The 10592-nt window shown below is 44.8% G+C and overlaps 1 pseudogene across 1 annotated transcript; it reads left to right on the top strand.

Annotated features, from left to right (window-relative positions):
• The first annotated feature begins 5496 nt into the window (after positions 1-5496).
• LOC308658280 (putative nuclear envelope pore membrane protein POM 121B) lies at positions 5497-8299 on the top strand (annotated as a pseudogene). The gene is made up of 2 exons: positions 5497-5785; positions 7262-8299. The product of its transcript is annotated as a putative nuclear envelope pore membrane protein POM 121B (transcript).
• The last annotated feature ends 2293 nt before the right edge of the window (positions 8300-10592 follow it).

The raw sequence follows: 10592 nt of genomic DNA, 5'->3' as shown, positions 1-10592 counted from the left end.
TGATTAAAAAGTCATTACATTATCTACACAGGCAGGAGGAGAATTGCCCAATTTAACCACAAAAGTCACTACAAAAGACCAACATAATTACAGTGTAAATGGATACTCAAAATAAGAGAATCATTTGATTTTAATGATACCTTGAGAGAAAATTAGGAGTGCAGTGTAAGTTAGCCAGAATCCTGTAAAACAGCTCATTAGGACCGTCATTGGGCTCAATTGACTACGCATTGGGATGGGAGGTGCCCTGTCCCCCTCCTGGGACCTCCTTGTTAATTTTATTTTGGTGTCTGGGTCTGATGTCTTCAAATGCCTGAGGCTCACTTAAGGCATGCCGCAGGACAGGTTTCCCATGAGACAACATCTCCTTTTAAGTTCCTACAAGGCTCAATTTGTAGCAGGATTTCAGCCTTCTGTAGCCAAGAACATGTTGAACCACCAGAAAAAATGTGGTAATTTAGTCCAGAGGCATATGGAGTGAACAACAGAGCCCTTTAAGGGAACCAAAAGTGAGATTCAAAAATTTGCTTTCCCTCCCTGAAAAGAAAGGTTCTGAGTTCACTCTTCCCTGAAAGAGTTGAGAGGTGCCCTGAACATCTGTATGGTCAAAACGTGTTTCAAGGTGGCTGCAGAATTAAGTTGTTGCTCATTGATTTAATCATGTAACTGATAATCATCAAGTTCCTGCCATGTGCCAAGTTGGAAGATGAATGAGTACCTAGATTAATAAGTGAATAGTCTAGGCATGGTCTATAGTCTATAGCACACCCCTATAATCTCAGCAGCCCAGGAGGCTGAGGCAGGAGGATGGAAATTGGAGGCTGGCTTGGGCAATTTAGTGAGACTCTGTCTCAAAAAATAAAAAGTGCTGGGTATGTATCTCAGTGGAGAGTGCTTGCTCAACATGTTCAAGGACCTGGCTTCAATCCATGGTACTACAATCAATCAATCAATCAAAGATTAGCTGTAGCCGCTTAGTTTGTTTGGGAAACTAAGATAGGAGAATCCCAAGTTTGAGGCCAGCCCAGACAATTCAACAAGACCCTGTGTCAAAAAAATAGAAGTAAAAATAAATAAGGAGGGATAGGGCCATAGTTCAGTGGTAGAGGGCTTGCCCAGAATGCACAAGGCCCTGGGTTTGGTCCCAAGCCCACAAACAAACAAACAAACAAACAAACAAAGTGAATAGCCTAGGTGGGAAAGCAGGCAATATGTCAGCATTCTGTGGGATACACAGGTGCAAAGGGTGTTGTGGGAACACAGGATGAGGCACCTGGTTCTGGCCTAAGCCAGGGTGGGAAGAGGTGGTTGTAGCTGCCTTCTACAGGAAATACCTCAAGTTGATTTCTAAACAAGTCACACTGGTGAGGAAAAGGCTGTAATAGTGTTTTTTACAGTGTCCCACGGAATCATCCCAATGCCACTGGTGCTTATTGTTATTATTGTATAATTTTATTCTTATGAAAATAGATTTTTTCCTATAATGATAATGTCATGCATACTAGCCATGAAGTTCTTTGAGGTAATAAGTCTTCTACTCCAAAGGTCTTAATCTGTCTTTTAGCTGCAGGTAGGACTTATAACAAATATTCCTGGTAGCAGAATACAACAGTTACTAATAGGGTATTATGTAAAATTGTGGATGTGTAACCGACGTGATTGTGCAATCTGCATTTGGGGTAAAAATTGGGAGTTCATAACCCACTTCAATCTAATGTATGAAATATGATATGTCAAGAGCTTTGTAATGTTGTGAACAACCAACAATAAAAAAAAGAAAAAAAAAGAATATGACAGGAAAAAAAAATATTCCTGGTGAGTGGTTGGCTTTCACCCACATAGTGGGTTAGAGACCAAGACTTCTATCCTCTGACTGGCCCTCTAGACTTTAATTTTTGTTTATCATAGTTCAAAAGTGGTATATGCTATGATTTAGATATTGAATATCCCCCAAAGGTGCATGTGGTTAAAGCTTGGCCTCTGGAGTGAACTGTGGGAATTGGGATGTGGGGACTAGTCCTCAGGTTCTTAGGGGCATGCCCTTGGAAGGTAGTACTCTTGGGACTCACTGATAGTTGTCTCAAGTGTTGTTATAAAAGCCTAGGGTGCCCTGCCTACCTCTCTCTGTTCTAATTGGAGATGTAACTATGTAACTCCCATATGTGATCCTGCCATGATGGGATACCCTCACCAGAGGCCAAACCCCTGGGGCTTCCTGATCTCAGACTTTGAATCTACAAAACTGTGAACTAGATAAACATTTTCTCTTTATAAGTTAGCTGCCTCGGGTACCTTGTTATAATACAAAACTGATTGATTCCATATATTAATTTTGATTAGTATTTTAGCTAACATGGACTCCATTAGGGGGGTCAGTTGATTAATAAAAGGAAGCAGCATGAGAGTGTGAAAAGGACACAGGCTGAAAGGCACAAGTGATATTAACCTCTAATGTTCACTGGAGCTAACTGTGTGCCAGGCTCTGTTCTGAGAACTTTGTATGCATAAACTCCTTCAGCTCCCAATACAACCTAAAAACCACCAAATCTTGGCAGCCTAACTTCAGAATCTGTGCTTTTAACCACTATAAGTTATATTTTTTTTCTCTAAGTGAATTTAAGCTTTAACCTTTAAAACTTATGTTTCTTTCTTATACAACTTCCTTGATTTCCCAGAATCTATCTCCCAGTTGTTATAAGGATTGAATAATATGAGGCTGCTAAGGTCATAATTGGCATTCACAAATTCATTCAACAAAATTTTTTCTTTTCCTGTCTTGTTTTGTTTTTTTGTGCTGGGGTCAAACCCGGGGCCTCATGCAGTCTAGGCAAGCACCACTGGGCTCCACTCCTAATACAAAAAATACTTGTTTAAGCTCTGACAGAATTCAAAGCACTCTATTAAGCTCTGAGATTACAAGTGGTAAATTAGCCTGAGAAAATTTATACAATTCTGTACTTCCTACTATACCAGTGTATTCCTGGTATAGTAGGAAGTACAGACATGGAATAAGCAATTGGACAACTAACTACATGAGAAATCACTATATAACAAAAGTCCAGGTTGATGGACTAAATTATATAGCCTTACTGAAGATGGGGGTTAGAGGTGAAGTCCAAAATCTGGTTAGGACTCCTACTTTTAATTAACTCTAGCCTTAAAGGAAAGAAACTAATAGTCATAGATGAAGTCACAACTGTTCATTCTTAAGTATAGGGACAAATACAGAAAACAGCTGGATCCTCTAGTTTACTAGGACAAGCCTCCAGAAGAACTTTGGACATGATGGGTCTCTGGAAGAAAAATTGATAATGGCATTTAAACTGATACTTTTCTTAGGACATAGATTAAACATCCCAAGTAGAAAGAGAGGTCCAAGTGAGCCCCAAATTCCTGGGGAATAGGCTTCAGGTGGGTATGGTCTTTCTGAAATAGAAAAAGATCAAGAATGCTAGGGAAAGGAGGGAGTGATAATGTGGTTGTGACAGAGAGGCTGCCCCTGGTGTTCTGCAGTCCAGCCCTGAGGGCCAATGAGCATAGAACACTGTCCCCTTCCTCACCCCACCCTCCATCACAGCAACCACGTAGACAGGCTCTTAAGTGTAAACCATGATCCCTTGAGTAGAAGGAAGAGTGGCAACTCAGGTTCCAGATCCTCCCGACGAGGAGGTCTAAGCCAAAGCCAGAGCCTCCCTCCTGCTATCATCCCTGGAATTTTTACCTGAGTCTCCCACTGTTCTCAGCCAAGATGGGTTGGCCAGGGTTGCTTGAAACAGAAATAAGACTTACATGGTAAACATTTTTCTGAAAACTATGGCAAAGAAGAATCAGATATATCTCCTGATTGGTTTGAAAACACATCTCTTTCTCATTGTGAATCCAAAGATATGAATGAACCATGTAAACAGAAAATTATAAGCTCTTAAAATAATTGGGTTGAACAAATTTATCTGGGTTAAAGTTAAGGAGGAAGTTCTCCTTACCTCTGTTCTTTTCATTCTGGTCTCTTCTCTTCTCTTCTGAAGAATTCAGCCCTAAAGTCATTAGGTACAGCAGATGCAGGTGGACTTTCACACCAGCAATGGGCAGGGAAGGGAACTATTGGGTGTTCCATCTCAGGTGTGATGAGAAGGAATCCATACCTGGGGGCAGCTTTAAGGAAGCGTCAGAGCCCAGAGTGGGGTGTCTGAGCAGAGGAAGGCATGTTCACACATGGGGACAGCCCAACTCATAGTGTCAGAGCCAAAACTGGGTGAGGAGGACATCCACATGTGGAGGCCCATGTGAAAGGTGGTCAGAGACAGAACAAGATTCCCATACTGAGAAGGCTATGGCAGTGGAGAAGCAAGATCCATTACATATAGGCAAATGGATCAAATAGACAATATGTTAAACTGTCAGAGAAAGAAGTTACATATATGAACCCTGTGATGTTGGTATCAGCCCAGAAACAGAGCTATGGATGTGAACTTGAGGTTTTCCATAGACAAAACAAGATACAGAAGTAAAGACAGGTATGCGTGCATGCATGTGATTGTGCATACATATGATGTCTTGGAGAAATGGCTAATTCCAACAGAAAAAAATAAGAGAAGCCTGGCATACCTTATGTCAAAAAAAAAAAAAAAAGTAGTACGTCAGGAGTGATGAGGATGTGTCAAAAGGACACAGAATTCAATCCAAAAGAGATCATCCACTAGTCAAAGTATGGGACAGTTGTATTAATCAGGATTCTCTAAGGGGAAACTGGACAAAAGGGCACCTCTCTCTCTCTCTCTCTCTCTCTCTCTCTCTCTCTCTCTCTCTCTCTCTCTCTGTGTGTGTGTGTGTGTGTGTGTACACAAAGAGAGAGAAAGAGATTTATCAGACTGGTTTACACAATCAGAGGCTGGAGACCCTGGGAAATCAATAGCTGCTCAGTCCAAGAAACCTCAGAACAAGATGCCACCCTAGTCCAAGGCTAAAAGGCCTAAAAGCCACTTGCAAAGTCGCTGATGGAGTTCAAGTTCAAAGACTAAAGAATTTGGAGTCTGCTGTCCCCAACAATGGCAGCAGTAAAAAAAAAAAAAAAAAAAAAAAAATGCACCAACTCAAGAAGACTTGAGCTTGTGGGTGTAGGAATCCCCTTTTTTCTTTTGGTTCCACCCGGACCTCCAGCCTATTGGATGGCACCATCCACACTCGGGGCAATTCAGTTCATGACCTCCAGGCCAGTCGTCTATGGAAACCCTCACAGACACACTCTGAAGTGTGTTTACTGAGTCTCTAGGTATTTCTCAATCCAATTGAGTTGACAAACAAGACAACCCATCACAATGATTAAAGCCATCTCAAGAAAAAATTATAACAATGCATGATAGCCCACCAAATAAGCGGGAAGGAAGCCATGGGTCCATGAAGATTTAATTAATGAATAAAGCGGAAGTTTGACAATAGTGGGATATTCACATAGTTTCAACGTATTTCCCCCCAAAATGTTTATTATTACAAGTAGCAATGACACAGAGTCTCCTGGTTCTGTCCCTCCATGAATCTGCTGGAGTGGCAACTACTGTGGCCCCTTCACTTCTGAGGACACCCAGCCTTCTGGCCTCTTTTGGCTCTTCACCACCAGGGCCCCTGCCAGTCACCTCTTCAGTCTCAAAATCCACAGCCACTTTCTTGGAGCTGGTCCCTACTTCCTCCACAGCACCAGTAGCTGACACCAAGTCGCCTCCAGACCTTCAGTCCCACACATCTGCCAAATCCCCAAGCCCACCTGCCTCCTCCCCTACCCCCAAGCAAGGTCTGCTATTTGGCAGTCAAAAAGCATGCCCTCTGACCCTTCCTCCCCAGCTGCCCCCGATATGTCTTCTGCTTCTCCCATGTTCAAGCCCATTTTTATGATGCCGCCTAAAAGCGAGATAGAAGGACCCTCTCAGTGCAGCCTCTCCATCACAGCCACGGCTTCTTCCAGCTCCACCATCCCCATGATGACCAGCACTGCCACCCCAACTTTTTTTTATTTTATTTTATTTTTATTCTAATTTGTTATATATGACAGCAGAATGCATTACAATTCATATTACACATATAGAGCCCGATTTTTCATATCCCTGGTTGTATTCAAAGTATATATTCATACCATTCGTGTCTTCATACATGTACTTAGGGTAATGATGTCCATCTCATTCCACCTTCTTTCCTACCCCCATGCCCCCTCCCACCCCTTTGCCCTATCTAGAGTTCATCTACTCCTCCCATGCTCTCCCTCTCAACCACACTATGAATCAACTTCCTTATATCAAAGAAAACATTCGGCATTTGGTTTTTGGTATTGGCTAACTTCACTTAGCATTATATTCTCCAACCCCATCCATTTACCTGCAAATGCCATGATTTTATTCTCTTTTATTGCTGAGTAATATTCCATTGTGTATGTATACCACATTTTATTTATCCATTCATGTACTGAGGGCATCTAGGTTGGTTCCACAGTTTAACTATTGTAAATTGTGGTGCAATAAACATTGATGTCGCTGTATCCCTGTAGTATGCTGTTTTTAAGTCCTTTGGGTATACACTGAGGTGTGGGATAGCTGGGTCAAAAGGTGGTTCTGTTCCCAGTTTTTCAAGGAATCTCCATACTGCTTTCCATATTGGCTGCCCCATTTTGCAGTCCCACCAGCATGTATGAATGTGCCTTTTCCCCTCATTCTTGCCAACACTTATTATTGTTTGTATTCTTAATAGCTACATTCTGACAGGAGTGAGATGAAATCTTGGAATAGTTTTGATTTGCATTTCTCTAATTGCTAGAGATGTTGAACATTTTTTTTCATATATTTGTTGATTGATTGTATATCACCTTCTGAAAAATGTCTATTCAGATCCTTGGCCCATTTATTGATTGGGTTATTTGTTTTTCTGGTGTTTAACTTTTTGAGTTCTTTTTATACCCTAGAGATTAGTGCTCTATCTGATGTGCAAGTGGTAAAAATTTGTTCCCCAAATGTAGGCTCTCTATTCACCTCACTGATGGTTTCTTTTGCTGAGAAGAAGTTTGAATCCATCCCATCTATTAATTCCTGATTTTAATGTTTGCACTACAGGAGTCTAACTAAGGAAGTCTGGGCCTAATTCAGTATGATGGAGATTTGGGCCAACGTTTTCTTCTATTAGACTCGGGGTCTCTGGTTTAATTCCTAGGATCTTGATCCACTTTGAGTTTTATGCATGGTGCCACCCCAACTTTTAAGCCCATCTTTGGTGACCTTGCCAGCTCCCTTTTCCTTCAAGCCAACAACTGCTGCAACTGCAGTGCTAGCTGCCCCTCTCTTTGATGGTCTGGCCACTGCCACTTCGGCTTCCACCACCAACCACCAGTGCATCTACAGACTCTGCTTCCAAACCTGCTTTTTGCTTTGGGATCAGCAATGTCGCCAGCACAAGAGCAGGATGACCAGTAGCACGACTCCCACCTCTTGGCTCTTCCCCTTTGGGGGGCCCCCAGCCTCCGCCGCAGCTTTGCCACAGCTGTGGACTCTGTATTCCAGTTTGGCAAGCCCCATGCCATGCCGACAACCACAGCAGTCACTACCTTTGGCCAATCCCTGCCTGGTACTGTTCAGACAGCCATCACCACCAGCAGCATTGCTGGCTTCTATGGCTTTGGCAGCTCCCTCACAACCTCAGCTCCTGCCACTACCAGCCAGCCCACACTGACTTCAGTAACAAGACCACCCCGCCTTCAACTTTCCCTTTGGCTGGAGCCAAAGCCCCCCTCCCAGCATATCCAGCAGCCACCCTCCAGCCCACATTTGAGGCTGCTGATGGGCAGCAGCAGGGGTCCACCAAGCCAGCCCTCACCCCACAATTTGGCAGCTCTTTCACTTTTGGGAATTCTGTGGCCCCTGTCCCATCTGCAGACCCAGCGCGGGCACCAGCGCCATCTCAGTCGGCCTTTGGCAGCTCAGCGCAGTCAGCTTTTGCCTTGAAAACCACAGCCTCAGCCTTCAGCACTCCTGCCAGCACACAGCCAGGCTTTGGTGGCTCCATGGCCATTTTCTCTTTTAGTGCAGCCACCACCTCTGGCTTCAGAGCTACCACCCAGACCACCAGCAGTGGGACTGATAGCTCAGTGTTTGGCAGCTCAACTCTGTCCGCTTTTACGTTTAGGGGATCTGCGATCCCAGCTGCCAGTGGGGACTTCAGGCTCTGTGTGGCTGTCCCAGGCCCCAGTTCTACTTCTGGGGCATTCAGTTTTGAAGCTGGACAGAGTGGGACCACAGGCACCACTACCCCTTTGGGGGGACCTTGAGTCAGAATGCCCTGGGTAAACCCAGCCAGAACACACCCTTTAACTTCAATGTGGCTGACACACCTGAGAGCAAATCTGTATTTGGAAGCACCTCCACACCCACCTTTGGGCAGAGCACCCAGGCTGCTAGAGTGGGCACCGTAGGCAGGCAGCAGCCTCTCCTTTGGGGCATCCTCAACACCCACTCAAGGATTCACTGGAGTCAGGTATTTCAGATCAGCAGCCCCTTTGTTCCCATTGATGTGGGGATCCAAGACCCCAGGGGCTTGACAGCACACTTGAAAGAAATAGCCTCTGTCCCTGTCCCCATTTCCCTACCCTTGCCAAAATCTGGACCTTAGCACCTGCTAGAAATAGCCTCTTGACCCTTTGAGTTCCATAAAACAAAACTACCCTAGATCTCTGATTTCAGTGACCAGGGTACTGGTAGCATCCCAGGGCCCTCTCTCTTATGGAGGAAGTAGGGGCCTCAGAAAGGGGGCAGATGGTGGCAGGGCTGAAGCCCAGATACCTGTATTTGAACAGTTGCACTGGTGAGGCTGGAGACCTAAAGAAACATCTGTGCATGCTGTTGGCTCATTTCCTGACTCATTGAGTCAAGTGTCCTCCTTTCCCACCTTTTCCCAGAGAGCCGGCCTTTCCAGAGGGTGTGGGATACACCTACTTGGATCTCTGGTTACAATTCGTGGGATTGGGGAAAATGGATTATCCCTAATCTTTACCCGCTTGGCTAGGCTATAAGTGGTTCTCTTCCTCAGGTCTCTTTCTAGGACTCTTATTTCCCCATTTCTTGCTGCTTTGTCCCTCACTGGTCCCCTGCAGGATTTATTCCTTTTTAAATGACCTGGATCTAGCTTTGCCTTGGAGACCCCAGTGGGTGTTGCTCTGCTGCCCTCTTTTGCCCTGCCAAGCCTGACTCAATTTTCATCTCTGGTGCTCTGCCAGTTTGCCCCCTAAAAGCTTGGTGGCTCAAGACTGTTAGTCTAGCAGAGCCAGGGGCAAGACCCTTGCTCCAGGAGAGAAACTCCTGGAACAGGCAGGATGCCCACCACTGCCTTCAGCTGCTTTCTGCCACCTGCTGTCCTCACGGGCCGTCGTCTGCCTCTCGGGGATTGTAGGCTCCATGCCTTGTCCTGTGTTACTGTCTGAAGCCCACATCAGTTGCTCTTTGAATCAAGTTTAGAGGAAGAATTGAATTGTATGTGTGGTGGCATGTTGGTAGTGCTGGACTTAACTGTCTCAAGTCTCCTGGCCTGGCTAATTCAAAGTGGCACCACTTGAAGTCCACAGTGCTGGCTCCTGAGTTTTCCAGTGGTTTTAGATTAAGGGCTGAGAGCCCAAGGGAAGGGACCTTGGAGAAGCAAAGACTCTTTCCTTCCATCATCTCTCCCACCTCCCTGACCTCACTAGGCAAGGCAACCCCTAGTATGTCTGACCTACCCCAATGCACCATTCCTTGAAGTTGTACCTTACTTCTTTCCCAAATAGGGCCCTCTCCAACACTTCCTTCCCCTTTTCTCTCCTGGTTCCAAAACCATACTCCCCAGGCCCTAGAGCTTTGCTGCCATGCCCATCCTCTTTGGGAGAAGTATGAATGTGTGCATCTAAATTAAAATAAAATATTTAAACATTTTTTAAAACAAAATACAAATTTACTTTTGTATTTAAGTTAAATTACCTATTAAATTCCTTCAAGCTTGGTTTATTGAGGTGGTTGAGTATAAATGCTGTAGACTAGGAATTAGCTGTAGAGTTGGATTATGCCTGTGTGAAGAAGGGGTTCAAATGCTGTCCCAGGCAGCTTTCCTGAGGGATTGGAGTGCCTTCTTGATGTGTTATATAAATATAATTCTTATTTTATAAATGATGTGATGTGTCTGTAATCAGTCCCCTGCCCTTTGTGACTGAGGTTGAATGTCTTGTGGCAGGGGATGCTCCCACCCCAAGGAGAGCTGGGAACCTGTGTGAGATTGGCTGCGCGCCCGGCTGAGGAAGGATCCTGGACCTCAAGTCTCAAACACCTGTTAAGATTGGAGGGGTGGAGATGGGGCACAGGTCTGGAGATGAAGCTTCTGCCTATGCCCAAATGTAAGGTGGATCCTCTCAGTTTTAGTCTGAGCTAGTTCACCTCCACTCCATAGACAGGCCACTCAGTCCAGGAATGCCTTGAAGCAGGGAGGGCCTGGCACAGCCTGGGCATGCGTGTGTACATGCACTGGACAGAACAGGAGGCTGGGACATTCTGTTACAAATAAGGACTTAATTCCTGTTGAGCCTAGTTGGACTTTTTAGT

This window comes from Spermophilus citellus (assembly GCF_964194105.1).
Source record: "Spermophilus citellus genome assembly, chromosome: 10".
Taxonomy (NCBI): Eukaryota; Metazoa; Chordata; class Mammalia; order Rodentia; family Sciuridae; genus Spermophilus; species Spermophilus citellus.
Note: the sequence above shows the minus strand (reverse complement) of the source record. Positions and strands in the feature narration are given on the sequence as shown.